Source organism: Canis aureus, chromosome 1, assembly GCF_053574225.1.
Source record: "Canis aureus isolate CA01 chromosome 1, VMU_Caureus_v.1.0, whole genome shotgun sequence".
Classification (NCBI taxonomy): domain Eukaryota; kingdom Metazoa; phylum Chordata; class Mammalia; order Carnivora; family Canidae; genus Canis; species Canis aureus.
In genome coordinates this window covers 24122352-24135943 of record NC_135611.1, presented here as the reverse complement: position 1 = coordinate 24135943, position 13592 = coordinate 24122352, and the positions used below count along the sequence as shown (strand labels likewise).

The following is a 13592-nucleotide window of genomic DNA, read 5'->3' as shown; positions in this document are numbered from 1 at the left end:
GCTTCTCCTTCTCTTGGCTCTGCTTGAACTTTCCTTGGCTCTTTCTCACAAACCCTTTCTCCTGGAGCTGCTCCAACCCAAGAGGAAGCAAGACCTTCTCTCTCTTTCTCTGGGAATCCACATATCAGGTCTCTTGGAGGGGATTAGATTGAATTTTCTGTGGTCACCGACCATTCCAGAACCAATCATGGTGGCCGGGGTTACGGGAAGCTGTGCCTGACCACACTTTGTCATATGCCTTCCCTATGGCTAAGGTGGTTGAACTGGTCCTGTACAACCACCAGAATGGGTTTCCCATAGGAAAGAGAGGTTCTGCAATGAGAAAAAGGAATAGTGGCTAGGCCAAAGTAAGCCCTACCTTCCAGAAACCCCAAATAGCAACCGCTTGTGCCATACTTTGTCACCAGGCACCCAAATAGTGATGCCATACTAATAACAGCAAAAGAGTCACATTCCAGACCTTTTGCCAAGTGATTTATGCATCCCTGTATTTGATCCTACAGCAATCCCAGAAGCTAGTGTAGACCTCCCATTTTACAGCGAAGAAGTGGAGGTGAGTGGCCTAACTTCACATACCATACTCCCTGTCTGCAGAGATTTGAACGAGCACTTCTGGTTTTGACTCAAGCTACCTCCTCTCCCTTCTTTCTCTCTCCCCCTCTTCTTCCTTGTCATAAATATTTAATATCTTCTCCATAGACTCGGGCCTGAGTTGGTGGATGCTGGGCTTGGCTTGGAGACTGGCTCCGAGATGGACACTGTGTGATGCTGTAAATCAGCACTTCCCTCTCACCCTTCCCCCAGCACTCTACTCTCTCTTCAAGGTAAGTTACTGTGCACGGGGCTCCCTGGTGGTTTGAGGGTGAACACGGCTGTGGCTCTCCAGGGCCCTAGTCCCACCAGCCCCTGCTCCTCCAGTAGACTTGCAATGTGAGCTTCTTGGGCTCTGTGCCCAGTTCTGTTCTCAGGCTATTATACACTCTACTTGTTGTCAACTCTTCCCAATGAGGAACTAGCATCCAGAAAGGGGAAGTGACTTGCTCAGGTCACCCAGCCAGTTTGTGGCAGAGCTAGAGCTGGACTTTGTCTAGCCCACCATTATGTTTTCATTCTCTGTACCCAGAGGATGCATCCCGGCCCTGCTGTGGGTGCCAGGGTGAGCCCTAACCTCCCTGCCTGCATGCTGCGTGGCTAGAGTCAAAGCACTCAGACTCCAGGCCCGGGTTCAACACTACCTGCCGAAAGTCTCGGGTGAGTCCTTTTATTCCTCAGGTGCCACATTTTCTTCACTTAAGCACGGAAATAATACCATCAGCTCGCTCTCCCTGGCTGTATTGTTGCAAAGGTAAGATCGGGGTAAATGTATGAGTAGGTTTGGAAGCTATCGTCTACTCTCTAAGTGTTTCATAGCGTTTTAGTGAAACTCACTATAAGCTTTCAGCAAATGTTTTCTCGTTGAATGGTTTGGACGCAGAAGCACTTCCTTCTCAATTAGCTCCCCAGCCCTGGAGTGGTGTCCAAATAGAATTTTCCCTGGATTTTGGCTGACAGTGGTTATTCACGTGTCATTCTCGGATGGTAATTCCAAAGTGATATTTAAGTTCTTTTCGCTCAGTCTTAAGGAAGGTTACTGGGTTTTTGCTCAAAAGAAGAGCATGAAATCCATAATAATGGGGCCAAATATGCTCTATAGACCTTTCCTGATCAAAAATGTTAATGTGTTTGGGAGTCCGTGTCAGTTGAGGGGAAGCTACGCGCCGCTGGTGGCAGGAGAACTCCAGCAACCGGATAAGCAAAATCAATCTGTTCTTGGGCAGAAGGAGGTAAAACAACTTCACCTTGTATGTCCTGTGGGATTTTTGTGTGTGTGTGTGTGTGTGTCATCAAAAGCCATGTGGCTTTGAAAGGCCTCGAGAGGACAGAGTTCCGGCTCAGGTTGTCTTTATTCCTGTGCTAAGGCCTCTGGCTCGGGCCGTCATTACCACCCTCAGAGGCTTCAGGATCTTTTCCTTGGACTGGGTCATCTTGTCTCCCCAGTTTCCGGTTTCATATGACTCACTTTTATCATCTTCCTGCTTTGCTTTCATCACACGACTCCCTCTTTACGAATTTTCAGTGGCTTGAAACACCGTATTGTAGTGTTTGATGAATTCTAGTGTCTGCTTCAGCTTACCTTTCCAATATTGTCTCCCATTTATCTTCTGAATCCTCGAATCCAGAGTAGCCTGGTGTATTCTCCAAGAGGCAAATGCTCCGGGCCTTTCTCGGACCTTTGCTCGTACCTGTTCTTCCTGCCTGAGATGAATATCCTTCTCGTTTCCCCAACTCCACCTCTGGCCTCTCCACCTCCTCTGTATCCTTAAGGACCTCCAACTCCTGCCTCTTCTTGTAACCATCCCTAACAGCAGCAGCTGATGGAGGCCTCTTTTCTCTGGGCTCTTATTACACCTTAGTATACCTGCTGTCTGCCACTCTAACTGCCCATCTGTTTGTCCACTTGTCTATTCAATTTAAAAGGATCTACTGTGTCATTTTATTTTATTTAATGAATTAATCTCTTTTAAAGATTTTATTTATTTACTTATTTATTTAGGGAGTGTGAGCTGGGGGAGGGGAGAGGATCCCAAGCAGGCTCCATGCCCAAGGTGGAGCCTGACGTGGGGCTCAACTCCACAACCCTGAGATCATGACCTGAGCTGAAATCAAGAATTGGACACTTAGCAGACTGAGCCACCCAGGCGCCCCTTGTGTCATTTTGTAGATCTTTGATGTAGGGACCACGTCTTCTACTCAGTTTCTTCCAAAGTAGCCTACTCATTCAACAAATACCAACTTTTTTTAGTCAGTACTCTTCCTGCTAAAAGTTAGAGAATCCAGTTCGATATAGCACAAAAGAAAAAAAAAAAAAAAGAACCAGTGTGTGTGTGTGTGTATGTTTTGTGTTGGGAATCATCGGTGGGATTTAGGAACTTAAACTATATTGTTAGACTGTCTTTTTCTCCCCTGGTAGGAGAGTGGCTACTTAAAGCTACCGTTTCACATCTTCCCAACTTAGAAAACCTCTCAGGAAGAGGTACCTGTGTATGCATGTGCACATGTGCACACACCTGTGTGTGTCTGTTCACATCTACAAACAAATTTAGGGAAGGGCACAAGTGGACCTGTTTGGATCATTCACTCTTGGCCATTTGCTTTTGCTGTGGGGTTGAGGGGCTATGACTGCCTGAGCCAGGGTCGCAGGCCCAACCTTGTGACTATAGCTAGGGCACTGGCATCTGACGGCTTCAGGATGGCCAGCGGAAATTTGGAGGAGCAATTCTCCCAAAATGGAGATGGTGGGCAGACAGAACCCACAGAAGTCCCCCATATATGTCAGCCCAGAACTCTGCTTGTGGTAGATACTTGATGAATATTTTTTTTAAGTTTATTTATTTATTCATGAGAGACACAGAGAGAGGCAGAGACACAGGCAGAGGGAGAAGCAGGCTCCCTGCAGGGAGCCTGATGTAGGACTCGATCCCGGGTCTCCACAATCATGCCCTGGGCTGAAGGCAGCGCTAAACCGCTGAGCCACCCAGGCTGCCCTGATAAATATTTCTTTATTGAATGTTTGCTTTTTAACTTCAAAACTACCTTACCACTCATACTTAAAACTAATTAACCCCAGGATTATTGGACATTACTGTTAAAAGTTCTTGAAGTGCCTCTAAGTACAATCTTCCTTTTTGCTCTTGGTTTCTCCCTGGGGTATCATAGCAGTAGTCTAATCCCACAACCACAAGATTGCCTTTTCAAGTGGTAAAGGCAGCTGTCTTGTATCCTTTTGAAACATCCCACTTTGAGACTAAACACCCATTTCCAAAAACTGCTTCCAAACCCTTGGCCATTCTCTAGTTTTTCAGGAACTGGCTGAAATAGGCCCCTGGAACTGAGTGGAGCAAAATATTTTTGAGGCATATGACTCTGTTTCGCCTCCCTCGTTCTGTACACTATTCATTGATTGATTTAGCCCAAGCTTTCCTTAGAATGTTTTGATTACCATGTCACTGTGTAAATTGATGAGTCCTGTAAGTATTTTTTTTAAGATTTTATTTATTCATGAGAGACACAGAGAGAGGCAGGGACACAAGGAGAGGGAGAAGCAGGCTCCATGCAGGGAGCCCAACGTGGGACTCGATCCCAGGACCCCGGGGGTCATGACCTGGGCCGAAGGCAGGCGCTCAACCGCTGAGCCCCCCGGGCTGCCCATAGTCCTGTAAGGTTTTAAAACAACCAGTTAACAAAGTCACCTGGAGTTCTTTCTTCGATCCTTTTGCGCTTGTGTATGGTTTCAGGTGCTCATTTAAGGGATCCAGCCGGGGAACACGTCTCAACCCCGCTGACTCTCCTAGGAACCCCTCCAGCGGCGGCCCCGCAGGTGCCGGCAGAGAAGGTGCAAAAGACACTTCTGATCCAGGTTTCTTCGACATTGGAATGTCACCCCCAGTGCTGGTCCTCTCTGGTCCACGTGGGTCAGTCCCCCCGCCCTTCGGCGATCACCTCCTCACTTGGCTCGCATTCCTCGGACGGCAGCTCCTCCAGGCCCATGGAGGCTGAACCCAGCAACTCTGTTACTTTGCTTGGGCTTCGTGACAAAGTCCCATGGACTGGGCGGCTTAAGCGGTTTGTTTTCTCACAGTTCGAGAGGCTGGAAATCCAGGATCAAGGGATCGGCAGGGCTGGTGCCGGTGGGCCTCGCCCTGGGGCTTGTGGCGGGCTGGCGTATGCCACGCTCACGCGGCCTTGGCAGTGTCTGTGCTCACTCGGGTTCCTGCCCCCAGTGGCCTTTCTAAGGACTCTATTGACAAGTACAGTTGCATTCTGAGGTTCCAGGGATTAGGATGTTAACATATGCATTTCTGGGAGGACACAATTCAGCCCCTAACACCAACATGCTAACCAACCAGCCAACCAGCCAACCAGCCGAGGGGTGTCTGTGCTGCGGCACCTGTCCGGCCGCGGCAGGGAAGGGCTGCAGTTTCCGGGCCCAGAGTGAAGGCGGAGGAACCAGACGTCCTAGTCGAAGCCCAGAGTTAAGATCAGGCCCGAGTGAGCAAATGCTATTCATCGCAATTCTGAGCACTGCGTTCTGTTCCCCATTCTTATTTCCGAAAATAAAAGATCAAGCCCGCCCCACAAAACCCCTGCATGAGTCAGGGAACCGGCGACAGAGCTTGCACCTAAAAGGAAGCTGTTCAATACTCTGGGTCAGCCATTAAGTAGAAGTACTTATTTCATATTCTTTTAGGGGTCGGAATGGTGGAGCAGCAAAGTGAGCCTGTCGAGGATGAGGTGGACATCATTAAATAGCGTGCAGATCATTAACCAGCAATGTAGACAGGGTGACCAGACTTCATCATTTTGACTCCCACCCCTGGGTAAACCCGGCAGCGAAAATGCGCTCCCCGCTGCCATGAGGAACTGCTCTGAAATGCAGAGTTTGACTCAGCAAGCAAAGTAAAAGCAACTGTAATGGTCTCATTTCCATCTTCTTGAGTAATGATATGCCAGTTTCCCAATAAATTGCATAAAGGTGAAGAAGAAAAATAAGTCTTTGACCTTTCTCGTTTATAACCACACTTAGATGTCTCTTCTCATATCTTATGCTGGCCACAGAGCTTTGCATAGCAGAGATTTAATTTCCTCCTGCTGCAGGCATTAAAATGGATGGGATTGCCCTCCCTCGTCCCTTGTCCCCTGCAACCCGAAGCCTTGTGTGTGGCTGTCATTCAGGGCTTGTCATTCACAGGACCTGAGTGAGGGGCGTTGCAGGTGAAATCCTTCCTTTCTAAGAAAACTTTTCCCACAGCGCAGAGCAAATAGGTGCCTGACGGGGAGAATTAGGGACGCTGAGCCTGTGGGATGTGGCGGTCACACCCTCGCGGTGATGAATATCTTTTATCCAGATAAATGTACTCATAATTTGTTAGTTTAATTACCGCAGCCTTGCAAAGTCTTGAGCCAGTAATTCCTTTCTCAAGAAATTACAGGCCTTAAATAATTCTGTGGGAAGACTAATTCTTCACTCTGGTTTTTGGACATTTCTCTGAAACATATTTCCAGAACTCAGCTGGGTGCCATTAACAAGTCCCCGCGATGGTTCTGGTCGCATTGTAATCCGTAAAGCCCTCTTTGGAGTGGCTTCTTTATTTCTAACATTGAAGTGTAAATCTCCTTTCAATAATTACCTTCCCCAGCTCCTTTTAGGATGTGAGAAAGATTTCATCTTTTCCAAACAACCAGAAGCCTTTGTTCCCAAAGAAGAAAGTAGGGGCGCCCTCCCCCGGCTCTGTCCCAGTCTGATTCTGAAACAAGGGTCTAGTAAGGACGCCGCGCTTATTGGAGACACCAACCGCTCTTTATCTCTGCCTCTTCCAAAGTTGGGCACCGGAAAGTTCAAAGTTTGCCTTGGTAAAAAAAAAAAAAAAAAAAAAAAAGAGTGTGCTTTCTCTCCTACTTTCTGATTTCTGCTTATTGCCCCTGTTTTGCTGATGTCTTTCTTCCCCGCCGAGGGAGAGCCGGCTTCGCTGCCTCTCTGTCAATAGGCGATAGCTGCTAATTGGCATTTCTCTGCTTTGCCAGCAGAATGGTAACGGATACTCAGAATGATATTCCAGAGGCCCTGGAAGATCCTGAAGGATCTCATGAATTCTCAAAAAATGATTGACTTCTATGCAGAATAGTTTTAGTGTCAGGTTTATTTTGTGGTTTTCCGAGTCCCTGCAAGGTGGATGGATGTCCGTGTATGGGATATCACCTTATAGTCACCAAAGCATCTATTAAGGGGAACCCCAACTCTTGTGGGGGAGATGGAATACAGGATTCTTCCAATCTGCGAGCTCTTGGTGTCTGGTTAGGAGTCAGGTCTGATGCTTTTCTTCACCTTTGGTGCACTTAGGAGGTGCTCAGAGTGTGTCTAATGGATGACTGACCAGTGCAGGGACATGGGTAGGATAAGCCGGAACAAAGAATCATCCCCAGGCAGGTCTGAACTGGAGGCCTGACTATTCTTGTTAAACCTGGAATGACAGCTAGACGGGATTAGAAATGGGCTGCAAAAGCCTAGAAACCGGGAAAACACACACCGGGCACAGGTCACAGCAGACCAAAGATCTAAATCCAGGGGTCGGAGGTATTGAGAACAATTCTACAGGGCAGGAGCACCAAGGTGGACCTTGAGTCATGTGCCTTTCCCTGTGTCACCCCCTGTCACCCGCAGTCGTGCGGGCCTAGGAGGCCAGGCCCCTGAGGTCCTTAGGGAACACAAGGTTGAGGATGGTTGGGTGTCGACTCCACAGCACGGCAGCCCAGCAGTTCCCTCCCTCTGCGACGCATCCTGACCGACCAGCCAAAGCCATCACGGGCCAGTTCGCTCCGCTGGCTGAGCGGCCAAGGCCTCCCCTCATCTCGGCGGCCGGCGGGGTCGCACGCGCAGGCAGGACCGACCGCAGTGCCCTTTGGCCCTGGGCTAAACCCCTACAGTCTGCGGGGAGCAGCCGTCCTCACGTGCTGGGAGCCGTCCCTCCTCTGCCCGACCTCTTCGAGTAGCTGACGGTCACCGCTCCGGCTGGGGCGAGCCCCTGTGTGACCCCGAAGACACGAGAAGGAATTTGTGGATCCCATCCTCGTGAATAATTCTGTGTAACAACTCACCCCCGAATCTAGTGCCTTCAAGGTGGTTCATTATTTCTCCCGAGTTTAGTTCTGCGGGCCCCCGAGGTGCCTCCCGGGCTGCGGGCAGGGGGGCACCGGCCGCTGCAAGCTTGCGGCGGCCTCTGCAGTTTGTGGCTGGGTTCCTCTGCGATGCAGGCGCTCTGGAGTCTGATGCTGGGCCACTTACTTGGTTCGACTTCTGTTCTTTTTGTTTCTGGTGTCAGGTCTAAAAAAATCATTCCCAAGGCCTCTGCCTAGGAAATTACTGCCTCTGTTCTCTTCTAGGGGTTGCATGGCTTCAGCTCTTATGCTCTAGTCTTGGATCCATTGCAAGTTGATTTTTCTGTCCTGTGGAAGATAGTGGCCAAGTTTTATTCTTTTTTGCGTGGCTCTCCAGTTTTCCCGACACTATTTATTGAAGAGATTGTCCCTGCCCCACTGTGTATCCTTGGCTCCTTTGTCATAAGCTAATTGGCCATATAGGCATGAGTTCATCTCTGGGCTCTGCATTCTAATCCATTGATCCGTTTATCTGTTTTTATGCCAATACCATATAATTTTTTTAAAAGATTTATTTATTTATTTTAGAGAGAGAGAGAGCGTGCATGTGTGTGAGTTGGGGGAGGTGTTTAGGGACAGGAGAGAGAGAGAATCCTCAAGCAGGCTCCCTGCTGAGCATGGAGCCTGACGTGGGGCTTGATTCCAGAACCCTGAGATCATGACCTGAGCTGGAATAGTCAGCTGCCCAGTTGACTGGGCCACCCAGACACCCCTCAATATCATATGGTTTTAGTTACTATGGCTTTGTAACATACTTTGGAATCAGGAAGCGTGACCCCTCCAGTTTTGTTTTTCTTTCTTAAGATTTCTTTGGCTATTCAGAATATTTTGTTGGTTCCATACAAACTTTGTTCTATTTTTTTTATGAAATGCCATTGGAATTTTCACAGGGACTGCACTGAATCCGTAGATTTCTCTGGGTCCTATGACCATTTTGATGATATTGATTCTTCCAGCACAGAAAATCTTCCCATTTATTTGTATCTTCTTCAATTTCCTCCGTTATTGTTTTTGTGGTCTTTCCACATACATGTTTTTCACTTCCTTGGCTCAATTTACTCCTAGGTATTTTGTTATTTTTGATGCAATTGTAAATGGGATGCAGAGAACAGGTTAGCAGTTGCCAGAAGTGAGGGGTTGGGGTTTGGAGAAATGGGTGAAGAGGGTCATTGAATGAAAAAGAGAAGGAGGGGGGAAAGAAAGTCCCTCTTACATACCTGGGGCCTGCGTGCTGATTGCCAGCTGGAATACTCCTCTACATGACTCAGTTTCCCTCTTTTTCTCTCTCCCTCTTTCTCTTTTTCTCCCTAATGTCTCATCCCCAGGACCTCTCCATGGGATCCTTACCTCCAGCAGGATAGCTTGGACTTCCTTAGAGCATGGCTGATGTCTTCCCAGAATGCAAAGAGAGAAGCCATCAGGACAAGACCTTAACCTGGGTCTGGCCCTGTGTAACTTTGATCACCTTTTATTGGTTAGAGTAAGTCATGGGGTCAGCCCAGCTTCAAGAGAAAGGGAAATAGTTCCCACTTCATAAATGGGAGGAGCAGCAAATAATTGGTGGCCATCTTTAATTGATTACATCTCCTTTTACCTCATGCCTGTCTCTCAGGGTGATGCCCCAAGTCAAGCAAATGAGCCTCTCCCACACAAAGTCTGGGTGCCCCTTCCACGCTGGGCCTTGGGGTGGGTGAGTCCGAGTGCATGAGCCAGTTAAGAGCCTTTCCTCAGACTCTTATAGCTTAGGGATCTTGTGGACATGAGCCCTGTTGCATTTCAAAACTATCTTTGGGGCCTCATGTCCTAGATGCAGGTCTTAAGAACTGAGGGTGCACAACGTGGGATTCAAATCCTTCACTCCTCAAGGAGGAGTTCTGTGTTTGTGTTCCCTCCTGACTGTGGGTTACTGCGCTGGGGGTGAAGTTTATGGCAAGATTGTGTACCACCCAGTCTGTGCTCCCTGGCTGGATATGGGCCTTCTGTCTGTTGCATTTGTCTGTTGCATAGGAGTCATTCAACCAGTTTTTAGGCTTTTTTTTCCCCCCAGAGGAAAAAAATGTGGCTATAGATTCGGCGTGTTCATGGGAGGATGTGAGTTCAGGATCCTCTTCTATCGGTGTCTCGAACCCGAGCATCTCTTTTTAGTTACTGATTGTCAGCCAAAGGGAGAAATACGTGTTTATCTGGTTGGTTGTTGTGAGGGTTAAGGGAGACAGATGCAAATACAGCATTTGGGGCCAGTCAATGAATAGCTTTCTTTTTCCTGATTTAAGGATCAACTGTCACGGGGAGACTGTCGTCAGGAACCTGTAATTCAGGGTACAACATCTTTCTGGCAACTGTGCTTTTAGTTATCCCAGCTGGGGATTAAGTGAGCTGATACATGTGTAACTACTTAGAATAGTCCCTAGGACATGGGTAATTATTCCATAAATGTAAGCTTATTATTATTATTGCTATTATTATCGAAGGGCAATGATTTCTAAAAATGAAAGAAAACACTGCTCCAGGATTATACGCAACCCACCTTCCTGGTTATGAACAATCTGCATTTCATTTTGGAAACCAGAGCTGCTCAGGTGGCCACGGGGCCTGTCGGTGGGGAAGGGCCTCCTCCAGCCCCCGCTGCCCGCAGGCTTCCCGCAGGCCTTAGGCCCCTCACCCCGGCCGCCCAGGGACCTCCACGGGGCTGTTGCTCCCCTCGGGAGGCGAGTCACAGCTCTGGTGTGCTGAGGGGAAGGTCCTTTCTGCGGGGCGGGCCGTCTACACCGTGGGTTACCGGGCTCCCCCCGGGTAACTTCCGGGGTATTTGGAGGCCGTCATGCCCCGAGCCCCTCGGGAAGCTGCGCTCAGAAGTGGCTGATTATGCAGCAGGTGTCATCTGTCGCTTCTCGCTTAAAATCCACAGCTCCCCATTGCTGTAGGATCGGGTCCAGATCTCCTTTGAACCTTTTAAGGTGATTAAATCTTGGGGTCACTATAGGTGTCCGTGCGGTCTTGAGGAGCAGCATGGGAGCCCCTGTCGCTTGGCCACCTCTTCCCCGACCAGGCCTCTTGCAAAGTCAGGGAACAATATCACCCCCTGCGGCGGGGGGGGTGTGCCCTGGCCGACGAAGCTGGGTGCTCCTCCTTGGTGCTGGCTGGGCTGGGAGTCCCCCCACGTGGTCTCCCCTGACTCCACGGAGACGCTTGGGTTCTTTCCCGGGGCCTGTGGTCTCAGGCTCCCAGCAGCTCCTTGGTGGAGGATGTGGGGCATCTCCATGCAGCCCGAGACGGGGACCGGCCCCCCTCCCCCCCGACACAGGGCCCGATGTGCTCTGTGCAGCTTGGCCCCAGGGGAGCAGGTGTCACCTAGAGGGTGTCCTCCCCGGCTGCGCCTCCCGGCCCTGGGCTTCCGTGGGCCTTTATCACCTGTGCAGGTGGTTCTGGGCTGCCAGGTACATCCACCTCCAGTCCGGAGGGGTGGGGTGAGGCCGAAGGAAACAAAAGAAATCCCATGAACTCATTACTGTGTCTCATCCCACAGGTCTGAGTTCCTTGATGCCTGCCTTCTCCTCTCCGCGTGTCACACTCTTCTTACCTCTAATATCCGCAGTTTTCGTCGCACTTAGTGGGAGGAACAGGACAAAGTACACGTAGCCCATCTTTTTGGAAGCAAAAGGCCCCAGCGTGTTGTTCTTTTTTAAACATGAACTGGCGTCATCTGTCCTCCGCTGACCCCTTGTCACACCCCGCGTCGTGCTGAGGCTCGGGTCCCAGCTCCCCACGAAGCCGCCCCCCGCTCCTGCCCATCCCTGTGCCCACACCGCCACCGCCACCGCCACCGAACATAAGTGCTTCTTACCCTCCACGCACTTATGTGCGATGAGCATGAGGCAGAGAAGCTGAGGCCCGAAGAGACTCAGCAGTGACTTCCGGCCACCCAGCAGCTGCGGAGCCTGCAGGCCTGGAAGCCACCTGCCAGCGGCTCCCACGCTCCTCGGGAAATGGGCATCGGACTCCTCCGAGGGTTTGGAAACACCGGGTGCTGGGTCCACCCCTGCAGGTGCTGACTCAGCCAGTCTGCGATGGGGTTTCCGCATTCGCATTCTTAACGAGCTCCCAGGTCATGCCAGTTGTGCTGTCTGGAAGCCACACTTTGCAAACCACTCAGCTTTGTGCCTTCTTCACCCCCATTTGCTCTGCTAACTGCTCCACTGCCTTTTCCATTCAGGGCAGGTCTTGGCTCACCTGATTTGACCTCCTCTTCCTTTCACCCTCAGATATTCCTCCCAGGCTCCCCTAGCAGTCTCTCTGTGTATCTTAATCATTGTCGTTGCCACAGCGTGTAGGAATGATCTGTTTGTCTCATTTCCAGCCCCCGCCCCCCTGGAGGGCAGAGAGGTTAGTGCGGAGCACAGTATATATTATTCATCTCCTCAGGGTCACCTGGGGTGATGCTGAAGAGATTCTTGAGCCCAACCCCCTGAGTTTCTGAGTCAGTGGATCTGGGGTGGGGCTCGAGAATCTTCACTGTAAACAAACAACTTACACAATTTCCAGGCAGTTGGCCTACTTTGAGATACTTCCCTACAACGTTGCTTCGTGTTTGGTACTGAGTGCTCAGTGGGTCTGTATGAACTGGACTTGACTGAACTGAACTTGGAAGTGAAATGGTAACCCCCGACCTCCTTTGCTGCGCTTTCTCCCAACGTCTCCGCATTACTACCATGATGGCAAGGTTTTGGCTCTTCCTCCTGAAGCCTAAGGGGCATGTCCTTGTACTACCTCTCCCTCGCCCCAAATTCTTCCTCTTTTTCCCTCTTCAATCAGAACTCATATTCACATGCTGCACCTGGAAACATTGAAACAATTTTTGTCAAGGGCACTCTTCTTAATTTTCTAGAATATTGAGACATAAGTTACGTAGAGTAGAGTGCATAAATCTTAGGTGTTCCTGTGAGCACACCCATGTAGCCACCAGTCAGATCCTGATATGGGGCATTTCAACCCTCAGAAGACTTCTCGCTCGACTCCCTCTGCGGCGTCCAGTTCTGACTTCACATATCCGTGTTGCCTGTTCTCGAATTTCTCACAAATGACATGGTACCAAACGTGCACTTTTGTATCTGGCCCCTTGTCCCTCACCCTGTGTATGTGAGTCGGTGTATAGCATTAGCTCTTTTTCACTGCTGTGCTGTATTCCATGTTGTGAATAGAAAACAACCAACTATTCTTAGGTCGGTTATGTTTGTTTGGTTGGCTTACTTTTTATTGTGATAAAATATATATAACACGAAATTTACCGTTTTAACCACTTTTAAGTGTATGATTCAGTGCTCACATTGTTGTGTGGTCATCACCACTATCCATTTCTCATCTTCCTAAACAGAAACTCTGGTACCACTGACTACTACCTATTTGTCTTCTTTTGGCTCTGGGCAGCCACTGTTCTGTTTGTTGTTTCAGTCAATCTGACTATTCTAGGTGCTTCTACATAGAAGTGAAATCATGCAGTATTTGTCTTTTGTAACTGGTTTGTTTTATTTCACTCAAAGTCCTCAAATGTAGCAACTGCAATGTCCCCATTTTGGAGCATGTAGTAGAATTCCCTTGCTTTGTAACCATTGCATGGATATAGCACATTTTGTCTGTCCATTCATTTGTGGGTGGATGTTTATTAGGTGGGTTGTTTCCACCTTTTGGCTCTTGATATTTTTCTTCTTTAGCTTCAAGGTGTCCAAGTAGGTCAACGCTGCCCCCAAAGAGTACACCTATGCAGATTCCTTAGGCCATCTGATAACTGGAGCTTTCACTGGGGATGATCATTCCTTGGGGATTCTACAACTGGAAGTAAGTGT

General features: G+C 49.3%; 1 long non-coding RNA gene across 1 annotated transcript; it reads left to right on the top strand.

Moving 5' to 3' along the window:
* Positions 1-1044: 1044 nt before the first annotated feature.
* LOC144310961 (uncharacterized) lies at positions 1045-12576 on the top strand. The gene is made up of 2 exons (XR_013376611.1): positions 1045-1345; positions 11279-12576. It is a non-coding gene; the product is annotated as an uncharacterized LOC144310961 (long non-coding RNA).
* The last annotated feature ends 1016 nt before the right edge of the window (positions 12577-13592 follow it).